Raw genomic sequence first — 6,770 nt, 5'->3', positions numbered from 1 at the left:
TATATATATATATATATATATAATGTATATTTCTTTTCTTGTAGCATTTCCCTCCATGTTTGGCGCCCACGATTTATTTTTTCACACATGATTTATTATAAGAAAATTTGTGTCCCAGAAAAGATATTTTTCACTTTTTAGTGCTTTTTAACATAAGAATAAAATAAAAAAAAACTGTGTTTTTTATTGTTCACGGACTGTCTCCATGACGTTAAAATTCCACACAAAGCGCAATATTTCAGGTAATTTCCAAAAGGCCAAACTATTGTTTGTAAAGTAGATATATGTTTAGGTTCGGTCGGTCACTAAATCCCCACTGAGTTAAAAATGATCGTCTGGAAAATTTTGATATGAGCTCTGATACAGGGGAGATATTCCAAGATGTTCTCCTCAGTAAGAATAAAAGTATTTTCAACATCAATGTCAATAGGTTCACATATTCCTTTAACAATTACTCTTCTTTAATGCTTGGTCATTTCCATGTATCTGATAATCAACTATTGGCACCACGTAGAGTGTGAGAGGACATTGGATAAAAAATGTCGGGGGCGGGATGGGCCGACGAAGTGTAAATGAAAGCCAGTCTTCCAACAGAACAGAATGCTTTTAATCTTCTGGTTGCTTTCTCCCTGACGTTTACATTCCTCCTCTAAAAAGACTTCCCTGTGAAACACACGTACTCGTGCATCCTTTGACAATTTCTTCGTAATTCTCTTTCATGCCCACCTCTTCATGCCAGCCGAGAGAAACATGCTTAAAGGAAAGCTTCATGAACCAGCCAGAATCACTGCGAAATGCATTTCTCTGAACCGAAAGATAATTAACTAAGTCCCAAAACCAAAGCTGTTTCCTTAAAGGGAAAAGGTAGCAGAAATGAATCAGCCGTGGATGGAAGTCTGGAATTTAGACATTTGGTTCTTCCACCAGTGTTCTAAATTGCCTTTTCCTCACAGTAGATTGAATTGAGGAGTAATATAACATATGGGCTTTGAAATACTTATGAACATGACAGATACGACATAGTTTTGCCACAGAAATGAGACTGCTCTGACGTGTGTACATTTGTAGTACATTTGGAAGATATGTTAAAGAGGCCTTAAGCCAGCTCTGGCCTTAGGGAAAACTGAAGATTTTAAGAGGACTGGTGTGGACCCTTGAGGCCTTAAGCCAGCTCTGGCCTTAGGGAAAACTGTGAAGATTGTAAGAGGACTGGTGTGGACCCTTGGATTCCATCCATCAGCCGAGATGGCAGCAAGATGTTTATCAGAACTTAAGTTCATGTTGTAGATGTACTACTCGTGAAATCTGGTGGGAAATTCCTGCATTTTATTCTTAATGCCTAACACTGAAATGTATTATTATTGCCATTAGTCTTCCAACAATTGTGGGTTCATACCCAACTTAGGAAAGAGGATTTAATTATTTTTCTATCTATTTCTAGTCTCCCAGCGAAGAGCTCGTCCAAAAAGATTTCTAAGCTGAGGTCAGTGTTACCATTTTAGTTCTCAGAAGCGCCTCTGGCGTGATCGGTATGGTCTTGACCTGCCACCCCGGTGACCGTGAGTTCGATTATCGGGCAATCCATTGAGGGGTCAGACATGTGTATTTTTGGTGATAGAAGTTCATTCTCGACTTGGTTCGGAAGTCACGTAAATCCGTTGGTCCCGTTGCTGAATAACCACTGGTTCCATGCAACGTAAAAACACCATACAAACAAGAACAACAAACAAACAAACAACAATTATAGCTCTCAGAACTGGCAGCCGGCGAATCACAAGAGGCATAGTGAAACGACACCATAGGATGATTTGATTGACTCTATGTAAAAATGCAACTGAATTCGCTAGATTTATGTACACGTGAGGTCATGCCTCATGTGAAAAGGAGAATCTCTTTATTTATCTCCGCTTGGATGTCAGGACTCCTCCCAGACGAAAGCACATCCAAGTTATTATAAAATAAGAGGCAATTTTGGCCACACGTTTTATATACATGATATATATATGTGTGTGTGTAGCGAATTAGTTTGTATTTATATTCCTGTGTAAGACGGACGACAGCTTATTCATCTGTGTACGTACCGTGCATAGTCAAGCTTATCAGATGTCCAAAGTGTGTGACAGATAGTGTTGGTGGGATAGTTGGTCCCATTGAGTGTCTCAGCGAAGCCTGTGTCGGCTTTCATCTCGGTCGTCAAGCCATATATATATTACTCTGAGTCCCGGGTAGCCAATGGATCAGAATTAATTCAGCCTTTTCCGCCACCGTTGACCAAATGGATTCCCTCCAGAGCTGCTATACTCAGGCACAGCTATAACACTCAGGTAGGTAAGGTTTATGTTCGTATGGTCGAACGTGAGATTTCGGCCTTCAATGCATTCGTATAAGGCCATTGGAACTGTCCCGTACTTATCTGAATTTGTGAAAATGAGGTAATGTGTGAAGTTGGCGTTTTAGATAATATATTTATTATACCTTGTAAGATATTAAGGTAGCCACTAATGCACCTTAAGAAAAGTCCTTTCCAGAATCGAAATGGCCGTGATTTGAAAGCAGTTCCAAGGATTATGAACATACACCTCTTTCCCTGAAAATGATAACGTCAAACTTGCTCTTCTCTGTCCTCGACTGCGACCATCTGTAGTCAATTCACGATGAGGACTATTGTGTTTAATAAAACCTATGGCAGATCATTCTGTTCTCAATGGGGTGTCAAACCAGGGTCCCATTCATGAAAAAGCGAGCGCCCTACCTTCGCACCACGAGTCATTTTCAGTTTATTTAATTAAGTTTTTATTCGTTTACTGTTCTTATTTCCACGACGTGTAATGAATTACAACCTCAGTTTATTAACAAAATAAAAGCACAAGTAATTCGATTTTTGTTCTGGTACTTACCTTGCAGCAGCTGCTTAAGATATCGTTTGCAAGCTCATTCAGTTCATTTTTCTTGCAAATGATTGATGCATTCTTTGCAACTTTTCTCGCAGATGAATCTTTGCAATAGTTGTAGAATGCATACTTTGCAGTAACTATCTGATATTTTACGAGCAAGACCTGTTTTATGCATCTGTGTAGGTTCTTTGCAAAGGCAGTGTAATTGCTTGGATGAAAATACTTTATCTTCAGTTTTTGATCAAGTGCTTGGTATATTGTTTGGAGTAGTTATAGTATATAACATTTTGCAAATGTTGAATGCGCTCTATGACAAGATGATCAGTGCGTTCTTTGGACTCACAGACATACTTTTATTTGCAATTGTTGGCAATATATTTGATTATTTCTACCAGTCGCTTATTATGGGTCTCGCATAGTTACTTTATTTCTCTTCACGTCCGCTCTGAAATCCAGTGTCGTTTGAATCGAATGTGTTAGAGAAGGAAAATGAATAACAGAGCATCGATTTACCAAATGATTGATCTGTGTGTGTGCATTTGAGACCGTCTGATCTCGCGCTTCCGTTTTAAAAACTATTAAATGATTTTTTCAGAAATATGACGAGAATAATATTTTCCATTTTTTTCAGTTCGTGCTTTGCATATGTGTGGATTGAATGCCATTATGCGCAATTGACTTCTGGATTGCCAGCAATAGTTGAATGACGCGAGTGGCCGCGACTGAGCATATAATTTTATTTTTTCATTTTTTATTTTTGCAAATGAACGAATCGGTTGAAAATGGGTTAAATAGATTTAAAAAGGAAACTTTGGGTTGAGGAGAAAATAGAGGATTGACAGAGGAAGAATACTTGAGGTTACGGATGGGATTGATAATCCACTGCTGGTTTCGTATCCTCGGATTACTTTTTAGAGAGAGACGGACTCGGGTCTAAACCCAGAGCAGGCGAGAGCCTAGGCTCTACTAAGTAGAATGTTTACAGAACTAAACAACGAGGGAATCCATTAACTTTCCAGTAAAGAAAAGAAACCGTTGATGAATGGAGTAACCCTGGAAATGCGTGTTTCCTCAGAGTATATACTTAATATCCAGTGGCCTATGTAGTGTTACGAATTCCTCAGTAAATAGTTTCTGCAATTCAGCTTAGTTAAACAGCATTGCAGATGCTACTTTAAATTGCACATATTATTATATGTATTTGAGACCAAATCTCGTGTTAGATGTCCTTTGATATTTTTCTCTTAGTAAATTAGTATTCACGAAGAATGTACAACAATGAATGGAATCTATCACATATTTCATTCACTTGGTTTGTTTAATGGACACGTTATTTTCCAGAACCTGAAATCCCGAAAAGGTGATTTTAGAAAGTAAAATATATTGAGACTTACACCTGAACAATCGGTGATCTGTGGAATCTGTTACAAAAAGGAATAAAAAAATTGAAAATGAGTTTTTTTTCTGAAAGATGGTGTAAAGTATTTATTAAACAAATTGAATGAGAAGGAATTTGCTTATATTCTTGTAGAAGAGATTGTTTGAAGAATATTTTTGACATTAAAATTGAATAGCTTTACTTTTTTGAAAATCTAATTTAAAGGAAATAAAAAAAAAATATATAGTGCAATGATGGTCAAGACTTTAAAAAACACCGCACAAATATGGTGTTTCCTCTTTTTCAAAAATAAAGTCAACAGAGTACGAACTTCCTCCAATTAAAATTAAAATTCTGCATCTTTTCGCAAACATCGTTTCCTTAAAACTTCAGAAATTAGACGGTCAAAAAAGTTCAAATTTAGATTCTCCCGTCCCTGAAAACCTGATGGTCCAAAGAATATACTAATTCACGAAAAGCAATAGGAATTAAACGTATTCCTCGACCTTCTTTCCGAGAAGATCAGATCTTTCACGAGACCTGAAATTCTAAAGAACGTAAGAGAAAAAGTAATGGTGGAAATGAAATGATTTCATCTTCCTTCCTCCTAGAATTATTGTAGCTTCAGCTGCAGCTGTTCTGGGCTCCTCCTCCTCCTCCATCCCCATCATATATATTCATTCAACTGCACTAAAATGTAAAAGCAATTATGTATAATTCCCCTAATCTCCTGAAAAGTGTAATTCTCCACTGCGAGCTACAATTTCGCTCTCTCTCTCTCTCTCTCTCTCTCTCTCTCTCTCTCTCTCTCTCTCTCTCTCTCTCTCTCGTGCAAGGAAGGAAAGATGTAAGAACGATGTGGCAAATGCAATTCTAATTGCCTTCGCACGAAGTGATCAGGGTTGGAAGCTGAACGTCGGGCACATTTAATGTTGAAGATAAGACAAACGTTACGGGTGATAACGAGGAAAATGCAGCATATAGGAAATGTTGAAATACGGGAAGGAAATGGATGAAACATTTCGTTTGTACTGGCGGCCCCCAGCCAGCAAACGGATTTTGCTAAAACCTTCAAGTTGACAGAACGAATCTTGAGAGGCAATTTACGTCATGTAATTATAGCAATCGCAGAGCAATAATCAACATTTTACTTCCCCACTTTTTTTCAGGCGAGTTTAGAGATTGAGGAATGGGTTGGGGGGGAGGATTGACGGGGTGGGATGTTGGAGTTTGGGTGCCGGGTTGAAAGATTTACAGGCCGAAAGACTTTTCTCTTAAATTTCCACTAAAATACGTTGATGTGAAAGGATTACTCGATAAGAACAAGCTGCTGCGCTTTCCTTTGGCCAGACAGTCAGTCAGTCTCTTTAAAAGGCTTCAGTTTTTGTCCCCTTTATCTTTTCAGGTCGGTGGTTCGAAGCGTATGTAAGTTCTGCTTATCTAAAATGCTAAGTTATTGCACATGCTTGAAAGGACCGTTTCGTATCTCCGTATTTGAGCAAGTCCCCGAAACGTAACTTTTCCTTTGATGGCCTTTTGACTTTGTACAAACGGCGCTCCAAGAATCCTGATTCCTTTCCAGATAGCTCCATTATATCTCCAGGACAATGCGCACTTTTAACCTACGAGTGAGTTGTGAATATTTAATGAATTTCTTCATTGTATAACATGATAACTCGGTATATAGCTTTAACAGTCAAGTATGAATGCCCTTTCGTAATTTTGTACATATTCAAAAAGAACAGATCTTTGACAAAAGCGCTATTTAGGTTTTATTTACCAAAATGGTCGCAATCTTGGTGGTGCCTAAACACCTGTAACTTATGCTTCAAAACATTGTGGCCAATGAGAGAAGGAACTTCTATGAAAGTTAGGTGCCAGCTAGCCTCTTAGCCACTTGCTTCTTTCATATTGTGTTTTGTAAAGAATGACAGCTAAACGTCTAGTTTCATTCAGTAAAATATTATTTAAAACTGCTACGAAAGTTAGATGTGGCGGGCAATAAGGTAAAAAGTTACATTCGGGAATTTCTCTCGTTACTCTCTATCTCGTCATCTTTTTTCCATGTCTCTCCCTTCTCATAATTAGTTTTAATTTGACAGTTGTCACTAATTAGCCGCATTTGACATTTGCAGAAAACACTAGGAAATAAAAAAAATATAGAAGGAAAGTGGATAAAAAGGTGCTGTGTTTTATGTTGCACTTTGAGATAAGAGTCATCCACATTGAGGAACACGTCTAAGAAAAAGATACCAAGAGATCTTCCCCTTCCTCTTAAATCGAATGTGAGCGCTCTCAACACCGACAGAAAGGGGAAACGCCAGAAGAGAAAAACCTTTTCGATGTTCTTCAAAAATCTCCAAAGTGCCTGTCACGTTCTATATTGTATTCCGTCAATGCAGTGCGAAACGTGTTACCTTGAATCTGGTTTTCACCAACCCGTTTTCTCTGTGGAGGAGAATAGAATGAGCTTGGTAATGACTTCAATCATATTTCAA

General features: G+C 38.1%; 1 long non-coding RNA gene across 1 annotated transcript in view; it reads left to right on the top strand.

The window, feature by feature from the left end:
• The first annotated feature begins 2,160 nt into the window (after positions 1–2,160).
• LOC135205234 (uncharacterized) overlaps positions 2,161–6,770 on the top strand; it is a 33,515-nt gene continuing 28,905 nt past the window's right edge. The window contains exon 1 of the long non-coding RNA XR_010312502.1: positions 2,161–2,324. This is a non-coding gene — a long non-coding RNA (uncharacterized LOC135205234). The remainder of the gene's footprint in view (positions 2,325–6,770) is intronic.

The sequence above is a fragment of the Macrobrachium nipponense genome, chromosome 49 (assembly GCF_015104395.2).
Source record: "Macrobrachium nipponense isolate FS-2020 chromosome 49, ASM1510439v2, whole genome shotgun sequence".
Taxonomy (NCBI): Eukaryota; Metazoa; Arthropoda; class Malacostraca; order Decapoda; family Palaemonidae; genus Macrobrachium; species Macrobrachium nipponense.
This window is presented reverse-complemented; position numbering and strand designations above follow the sequence as displayed.